Here is a 9308-nt window from a genome sequence, read left to right on the forward strand (position 1 = left end):
AGCTGCTTCCTGGAAGGAGGCGGGGCTCCACCTGAAACTCAGCACAGGTGGGAGGGGCTCAGCTCTGTGTGTGCTGATGTGTTAACTTTAAAAATATGCCGTCTGACTGCTCAGACTGAGTCAGAGTAAAGTTCACATGCTGACGTGTGGAGACATGAAACCTTGTTGTAGCTGCAGGTGTGAACACACTGATCCCAGATCAGCTCTGCTGTATTTGTAACATGAACATTTCTGCTGCAAAGCTTCAAATGTTCAGCATGTTTCTCTGTTTCCAGTCTATAGATCCAGTCACACTTTCTACCTTCACCTGTGCAGTAAAGACTGAGAGCAGAGCTGAAACCAAGCGTCCAATCAGGGAGCAGCATCAACACCTGAGCTTCATTCAGACTCTGTTATTGAAGATGTTGTTGGTACAAAGTTCATCTGCTGCTCACATGAATCCATGAAAGATTTATTTCACTGAATGTTTCTTCAAAGCTCATTTCAACCTGTTGAAGTCATGAATGAAAGTGCAGACTGAGAGTGGATCACATGATGTTTGAGGTGTGTCATGTGACATGTTCAGTATTGTCACACATGTCTAGATTGTCCCTGATATCATAACTGCTCAAACACTGATGATTATATTTGAAGAATTATTCCTGATGGCAGCAAAGTTTGAATGGAGCTCTCTGTCTGTGCTGATTTGTCGCCCTCTGGAGGTCAAAGCACAAACTGCATGATGTCACTGTAACCACCACAGAGACAGGAAGTGTTTTTATGACTGAAACACTGAAATGATGCTAACTGTTGTGAATTTTAGCACTACGGTTAGCATTTACAGGATATTGTTTTGTAGTGATATTATACAGGAAAACTGTTACTCAATAAGGCCCATTTACTAGTTGTCTTTTTCTTTCTCTGTAACCTTTTTTTTGGCCTGCTGGTCTGGAAAATCCAACAGTTCATCTATATGTAAACAAGGCACTTAAAACTGGGAAAGTGCATTCCTTGAGTGCATTCCTCAGTGCAGTCTGCTAAAAGATCACACATCATTAATTATGTGCCTTTAGGTATATATGGTTAAACATTTCCTAATGCAAATAACTACATGCAGTATTCTACCATGTGCAAACTTATATCACTAAAGGATTCTAAATGTCTAGTGTTTAATGGACCTGTATGATAATATTAGACTGAAGATTCTGTAACTTAACAAAGCTCTTTAGGTTAACCGTTATTTTCTCTTGCCTTGACAACTCAAGATTTATGGTGTGAAAGTGGATGCTGGAGTAGGAGGGAAAACACCAACAAATCACTCTTTTACCTTGCTCAAAATGTTTATGTGAAGACCATCTGGTTTTTGTGTTAGAACTCAGGATGTAGGAGATCTCGGTAAAGATTTATTGTTTTTGTGAGCGCTTTTTTTATTGCCCTTGCTGAACAAAGGATTTTTAACTGTCAGGACACCACCCCACCCAGTGGGCAGGGTCTGAAACTGAAACTTGTTGTCTGCCTATAAAACTGTTGCACAAAAGAATAAACTTTGAGTCAGTTTGGAATGACACCTAGAACAGTCTCCGCGTCTTCTTGTTTTTCCAAACTGCTCCCGGTACTCCGGCCGGTACCGTGATTAACCGTTGATCATGCATGAGAATATTTTAATTTTGTTATATGTTAAAGGATGAACTCTGCTTATTGGTGCCCATGCCTTAGGAGGAAACTCTATCTACGGACGGAGATTTCCTTCACTAACGGCTGTCGTTAGGCTCACTGACAGCAGTGCTGATGTGTTCATGTCAAACACTGGCTCAGGTCAGACTCCTTCATCCTTCTCCAGCGTGAGGCTGCCCTCAGACCCACAGGAGCTCTGACCTTTGACCTCCTGACCCTAACCATTTTAGTCTTGTTGCATCTGCAAATCCATCCAAACTGTAGCCGAGCAAAAGAAGCTGGAAGCTGTTCTATGAATGATGTTGTTGAAGGAGCTTGGAAAGAAAAGCGTCTGGACTTCTTTAAGTTGCTTGAAGAGGGACATGGACGTCTTAATGCCCACTCACATCCTGGGACATTTGATCACAGGAAATCACATGATAGCGTGGGGCTAGATCTCACAATGGGTTCACCCAAAACCTTGGCTGATTGTGACCCACACCCGTTTTCACACCTTGGCTCGTGTGATTAGGTAGAGGATCAACAGGGGCTCCATGTCCCTGAATTTAAACTGAACCTAAACACACCGTGCACAATGCCAAGTTAGATAAGGGTTAAAAGAACAAGATAAGAATAAATAAAAAGATAAAATAAGGATAAAAAATAACTTAAAAAAATAAAATAAAAAGATAAATAACTGCAAATAAGTACAAATAAGTAACTGAAGACACGTGTGGTCTGCAGATGTCGATGTACATGGATGTACATGGAGTTTAATGTGCAAAATGAACTTAGTGTGCAAAGTGACCTGATGTGCAAACTGCAGTTTGAGGTCGGTCAGCTGTTCAGGAGTCTGATAGCAGTGGGGAAGATGGAGTTGTTGAGTCTGGATGTTCTACATTTCACACTTCTGAACCTTCGTCTCGAGGGCAGAGGTGTGTCTCTCCTCTGGACTCTGTGATGGTAGCTGCTCTGCAGAGAGGGCAGCGGGGTCCTGATGATCTTCTCCACAGTTGTTATCACTCTCTGCAGGCGTTTGCGGTTTGCAGTAGTGCTGCCGTACCATGCAGTGATGCAGCTGTCAGGCTGCTCTCCACAGTGCAGCTGTAGAACCTGCTGAGGATCTTGGCCAACATACCAAATTTCCTCAGCCTCCTCAGGAAATACAGCAGCTGCTGAGCCTTCTTGACCAGCTGTGTGAGTTTGAGTCCCTCACTGACTCAAACTCCTTCAGTGACACTTGCAGCCTTGCAGATTAGTTTGCTGATCCCGATGCATCTCTGGAGCTGATGCTGTCCCCCAGCAGACAACAACAACATAGATGCTCTCACTAGTCCACTTTACCCTCTAATCACATCTCTGACATCTGCAGGTTGCTCCAGCAGAGACTCTTGTGCAATGCCAGGTGTTTGTGTTTGTCTGTAGGTACACATTAGATATGACCATAGACGCACACACACAAGTGAACACAGCAGCACAGATGGTTTCCACCTGCTTCCCTCTTTCTTCACACAACTGTGAGGATGATGAAGAGGTTTCAGGACAAGGTGGTCAGCAAGCACAGGATAAAGCAGGGCCATGAAACTCTCTGGTGCAGCAGATGTTTAATCAGACTCAGCTTTAGGCTTCTTTTCCCACCTGGCAGCAAAGTAACAGCTTCACTAATGTGAACAGTCACAATGTTAAACGTTTCTATATCTTCATATATTTTTATCTGTTGATGCTGCAGAATAAAGTCTGTTAACAGAGTGCAGGATGTGTAGAGCAGGTCCAGCTCTCCCTTTACTGTGTCCACTTTCATCAGCCCCTGTGAAGTGACACAGAGTGCATGTGTGTCTGTCAGCTGTTGTTTGTTGTGAAGGATGGAACAAATGAACACACACTTTTAGAGAAATCTGAAAAAGCAACACGTGCTTGGGCTCCTTCTGTGCTCGTCTTCATTAATGCTGATCTTTCTTTCCTGTTTGTTCTTTGGCACAAGCTTCAGTCTTTTCTCCCAGGGCTCCTTCACACTTAGAAACACACCTACATTCATTTATACACAAACATCATGAAACAAAGGCTTTGTAAAAGAGGACATGAGATCCTCTCTGAACAGCACATTCATATCAAACACAGGACTGAACAGGATATACTGAGTCTGTGCTGTTTTCATTGTTACTTGCTGAGTATTTTTCCAGTGTTTGAAATGTGACTCAAGTCTGATTCTTCTACTGTGTGTGAACTCTAAGCAGCTGCATTAAACAGCTGCTTTTCAAACCAGGCTCAATCCTATGACTCTGTGAATGTAAACTTTTGTCACCTGCATGAATAACAATCCTTGATCTAGTCAGGACTGCAGTGCTCCTGTGATCCCAGCTTATAGATGGAGGCTAGCATGAGAGGCTCAGCAGCTAAAGCAGCACACCTGGGTCTCCCAGCCTATTAAAAGCAGCCCTTTGCTTCACCTGCTTCACTAAACATTATTATTATTATTATTTAAGCAGAGTGGTGTGATTCATGTAGGCATTGATGTGTGACAGGAGGACTTTTCTTGAAACAGCTCGTGTGACGTGAGCTGACGTAAAAACAGTGATGTTAGCTTGATTCTCTTGGCTAAAACTATTTTAAAAAGAGGGTCAATCATGCAAATCTGCCAATAGAAGCCAAAGTTACAGCCCCTCAGAGTTTAAAGAGAAAAGGCCCGTTTCCAACACTCGGTTGTGCAAAGGGAAACAGGCCCACAGTGCCTGAGTGTGTGGGTAATTCTTCAAATAATATTCAAAAGCAAACATTTTTAAGCATGTAAATAAAATTCAATCATTTCTGCTCTTCAATACCTAAGAAATGAAAACTGGCAGATGGTCCCAAAATGTGAAACGCCTGGCTATCTGTGCATTTAGTGCTGCAAGTTTTCACTGTTTACCTTCAGAAGCATAAATCTCTGCACAGATAATCTTCATATGTGGATTCCTGGTTTTCTGCAGTTAATTGTGACCCAAAGCGTATTTTTAAAGTGGTTCCAGGCAATAAAGTCTAAAAATAAATACATCTACTTCCTTTTTCTGTGTTCCAGCCTCAGTGACTCTGACACAGTGCTGTAATATTTACACCTCTGATGAAAACAGAGTTTGTAGTTGCAGAGAAATACTCGACTCATTTTGGGCATTTACGAGCAGGAACCTCAGAAAGCCCCTCGCTGCTTCACTGGTTAAGAAGCAAAGCAAACATTAGTTCACAGTGATGTTAATTAAGGCCCAAAGTTTAGGAACGAACGTCAGCACTTCACTAATGAATGTAATGCTGATTCATGTGCTTGTTTTGTAATGTGCATGTTGTGCGTTGCTATTTCCCATATTCTTTGGCACTGATAGATGAAGAGTCTCAGGCAGGACCGAGGCTGCCAGCTGCTGACAGTGAGCAGGGAGAGAGCAGCAGAAGCTGGGCAAGAGCAGGGCACCTTCAGCCCCCTTCATCAGTCAGAAATCATTTGGGTGTCTGTGTGAAATGTCTGATTTTTAAAATCTTTTTGTAGACATATTTATTAAATGTTTAACAATTATATAGAAGAAAGACAATGTAAAGAACAAAACATGACAAAACAAAAATGAGTTGAAGTTATGAACTGTTTCTGAGAGACAAATAACACCAGGATCCTTTTTGTGTAGCTGACAGCTGGTAACTGTGCAGGGGCGGGTCTAGCAAAGTGTTGCCAGGGGGGCAGGTAGGGCATTAACAGGGAGAGGGGGGCACAAAGACATACTTTTCTTTCTTATTCTCATTTAAAATGTCTCACTTTTAATAAATAATTATCTGAATCTTACAACAAACGTTTTCATCTGATGTAAAATGTATAGAAATCCATTATTGTACATAGTCATTTTTTAGGGTCCCATCATAATTTCTTCAGAAGTAAGTACTGCATATGATGCCAGTATTTCCCCACATTTTCTAGATTCTGCACCAGTACTGTGTGTAAAATGCATCAAAAAGTCCGTTTGATTCTTTCTCAGCTGTCTTTCTGTCTCCTTTCACTTTTTAAAGGTTGCCATGTTAGAAAACATATTTTGCCCTGCCGTGCTGTTTATTGATGTGGCAAATGAAAGGTTTATGAAAACATATCTAAATCTGTCATCAGTAATCAGCAATGATCATGTCTCACCTCTAGTCTCTGTCTTAATGTCAGGTTTCCACCGTGTGTTGTAGATGTTCAGGAGGTTAACTCGACCAACAGTCTACTTCCTGTTTAGAATACCAGGACAGGGAGGATGGTGCAGGTTTAAGTTTATTAGACTGATGCATGTATACCAACAAGACAGCGTCCATCACTGTGACAACAGCGTTTGTTTTCATTCAAAGGCTTCATGGTTTTTCCTTTAATACCTGGGGGGCCAACAGATCAGACAAAACACTCAGGCGGACACTCCTCTGTAGAAGGAAACATGGAAAGTGTGAGGTAATCAGTGCACAACATCACTTTGTATTTCAGGCTGTTTTTATATAGAACTTCAGCACCAATGTAAAAGTTCTGGTTTTAGGAAGATGAAGAACATTTTCAGGAAGGATGCCGTCTGCAAGCAGAGCTGCTTGAACCTCAGCGCTGAGGTCCAGACTACTTCCTGTGAAGCCACGTGATGTAAATCTGCTGCTGTAACTTCACAGTTTACTGAAGCTAAATGCAACGTTACCATATAATCTGTTTTCAACAAAGGTTTCACTCCGTCCGGTGTTGATGGAATGATTCAGGCCGTACTCGTCAGGCTTCCCGTCGACCACACGCATTTCAGTCACAAACCCCGTGACTGACAACAAGGGAAACAGCAGAAGAAAAGATGTGAAAAATACTGGATGATGATGATGGAGGATTAACCGCGGTGGTTAAACTGTTTCCTGTCTTTGTGGGCGTACTCACAGGGAAGTTTCCAGGCACGTCAGTCTTGGTGGCTAAAGTCTCCATTTTCCAACATGTATCGCTACAGGTGCAAAGACACAACATTAATCATCAGTGTAAATATTTTAATGCTGTCCAAACGGTGTTTGCTTTGTCTGTCCTCTCGCGCTCACAGAGGAAACGAGGACGCCACCTTCAACCCATCTTCAGTTGGCTCAACCATGGCCGGACTTCCTGTTGGCTTTGTGACAGCAAACCACTTGAAATTAGAGCAAACTGCAGTCAAGCACCACTTACAGCAACCTGTGGACACGCAAATGGAAAGCACTGAGAATCATACAGAAGCATAAGAGCTGTTTATTGTAACACGTGTGTGTGTGTGTGTGTGTGTGTGTGTGTGTGTGTGTGTGTGTGTGTGTGTGTGTGTGCACATTAATAACACACTGATGTATGTTAGTTTGATTTATGCTATATCTGAGAAAACAACTGCAGAATTTTACATCAAAGTTTCCAAAGCTGATGTTTTGTTGTTCACTCTGTTTTATATTCATATAGTTTGTTGTTTTTAAATCAGTGGACAAAATAAATATTATCACACAAAATCCAGGGTGAAACATAACCAAATAACCTAAATGGTGAAGTCATTATGTTTTTCGTCTCTTGGAAAGAGACCCTGAAATAATCTGTTTGTTCATAACAGCAACCAAGAAAAGGGCAGAGCAAAAAAAGACAGGTGGTGGTCCTGCACCCCCTCGTCAACAAGTTGGTTAAGTAAATAATACCCTCACGGGAATATCGATATCTCTCTATGAGCACACTGTCGCGCTGAGCTAAAGGATCCTGTCTGTCCCGCAATATACGCTGAATTCTGAGGACTCTCCTTATCAATCTTGCACCTTCCGCAATGGGTTGCTCGCGTATACGGACAGGACATGGCTGCGACAGACTTCCCAAATCCACCTTCGCTTTTATAGCCGTGGTCTCTCATCTTGATTACACAAAGTAAATTGCAATTACTACTCTGAAATATGAATTACATCTGTAATAATCACATACATGTAATAGAATGTTAATAGTACATTTCCCTTTTTTAGGAAATGACCTGTATGTATCTGTGTGACATCAATAAATGGATCAAGTGCTGCATTATCTTTGGTTACATTGATGTTATTTATTTATGGTGAAACAGTGGTGGAATATCGCTGTTGCTTTCGTATGAATGACGCGGACATACCTGCGTGGCCGCGATCTAATCCTGTTTACATAAAGTAAACCTGCTCCCGAGCAGGTTTACGCTTACGGCTCTGTTGCTATGACAGCAAGTCCCGGATGAGCTTCGGAGAACCGAACGATCCAAGATCACGCGAAATCGTCAACAATCTAATCCAGCTAACTTACTTAGCGAGGTACGAAGAACGGGCCCCTGGTGCCTGTTTGATTTAGTCCTTGAAGCAGTTTTTACTGTTTTTACTGAGATCTTCTAATGATGTTAGAATCAGAATCAGAATCAGAATGGGTTTATTGCCAGATGTTGAGGTTTACAACATTAGGAAATTGCTGCGGTGCTTCAGTGCAGACAATAAGAATTAAAGTGCTATGTAGAAAGAAAGATGTGTGCATGAGATATACATGAGATATATACATGAGAATAAGAATTATGAGTGCTACGTAGAAAGATATATACATGAGTGCAGGTGGTGATCAGTGCCAAACATGAAATGATGCAGTGACACAGCGTAGGGTCATGTGTTAGTGGCGGGGACAGTCATGTGGTTATTGTTCATGTTACAGACAGTGTGTGGCTCTCTCTCTGCTGATAGGACTGAATGTGTGTGGAATAAACTGAAGCAGTGATATAAAAGCATCATTCAGCCATTAAAAGGGTCAAAAAGACCAGTCAATGAAAAATGGGAATTCCCGAGACTGGCAATGCCTGGAAGCCGCAGGTATGCCACCTGTGGCAGCTGAGGTCACGTGATCTGAGTGTTTGAACCAGACGTTGGAGCAGCGTTTCCAAACATCTGCACTTCAGAAGCTCCAAAGTGTGGAAACGTCACTGTGGAGCATCTCATCACTATCTAAGAGATTTTCTTGCCTCTGCAAAGCGAAGCTTGCAAACAGCACCATAGTTTGTCAATCCCAACCAATCAGAGCGCTCCTTATGTCACGTCACATGACTCGTGTGTTTTCCTCTTTGCTTAGCACCCAAAGAACTAAAGAAAGGCTAAAAGGACATTCAGCCAATCAAATCCCTCCTAGGAACAGGAAGTCTAGAGAGGAAATGGAGCAGAGAAGGAGAATCACCAGTTTAAATGTCTGAGTTTTAAACTGGTGACCCTCTAAAGAGGCTTTTATTGACTCTTTCTGTTTTCTTTACAGCTTTTTTCACCATTTAAACTGTTTAATATCAGATTTAGAAATAACTTTTGGACAGTTTTTCTACATTTGCACTAAAATGTGACATATATAATGACTTTCTGACTTTACGTTGGACTAATCTAACGACTCAGCCTGGCTATGTTGGACTGGGTGTGGAAGCAGCTCCCAGTTTGAGTTCAGGAGACAGACACCCTCTCTACTTTGAAGATCAGCTTCAAACTTTCCTTTTTGATAAAGCTTATAGTTCGAGCTGGATCAGGTGACCCTGAACCATCCCTTAGTTATGCTGCTATAGGCTCAGGCTGTTGGTGGACTTCCCATGATGCTCTGCTTTCTTCTCCCCTCTTTTCACTCCTGATGCTTTTATATGTCACTACTACGTGTCCTTAACTTTTGTCTCTCTGTTTTGTTCTTGTCTCTCTGAGCT

At 42.0% G+C, this 9308-nt stretch overlaps 1 long non-coding RNA gene across 1 annotated transcript; it reads right to left on the reverse strand.

Annotated features, from left to right (window-relative positions):
* Positions 1-6014: 6014 nt before the first annotated feature.
* On the reverse strand, positions 6015-7097 carry LOC146679546 (uncharacterized). Its single transcript, XR_014918586.1, has 3 exons — positions 6676-7097; positions 6524-6584; positions 6015-6413 (listed from the first exon to the last, which is right to left on the reverse strand). It is a non-coding gene; the product is annotated as an uncharacterized LOC146679546 (long non-coding RNA).
* Between the last annotated feature and the right edge of the window lie 2211 nt (positions 7098-9308).

The sequence above is a fragment of the Copadichromis virginalis genome, unplaced genomic scaffold (genome assembly GCF_057382275.1).
Source record: "Copadichromis virginalis isolate Kocher_CV1m ecotype Utaka unplaced genomic scaffold, C_Virginalis_male_GT1.1 unmapped_scaffold_1, whole genome shotgun sequence".
Classification (NCBI taxonomy): Eukaryota; Metazoa; Chordata; class Actinopteri; order Cichliformes; family Cichlidae; genus Copadichromis; species Copadichromis virginalis.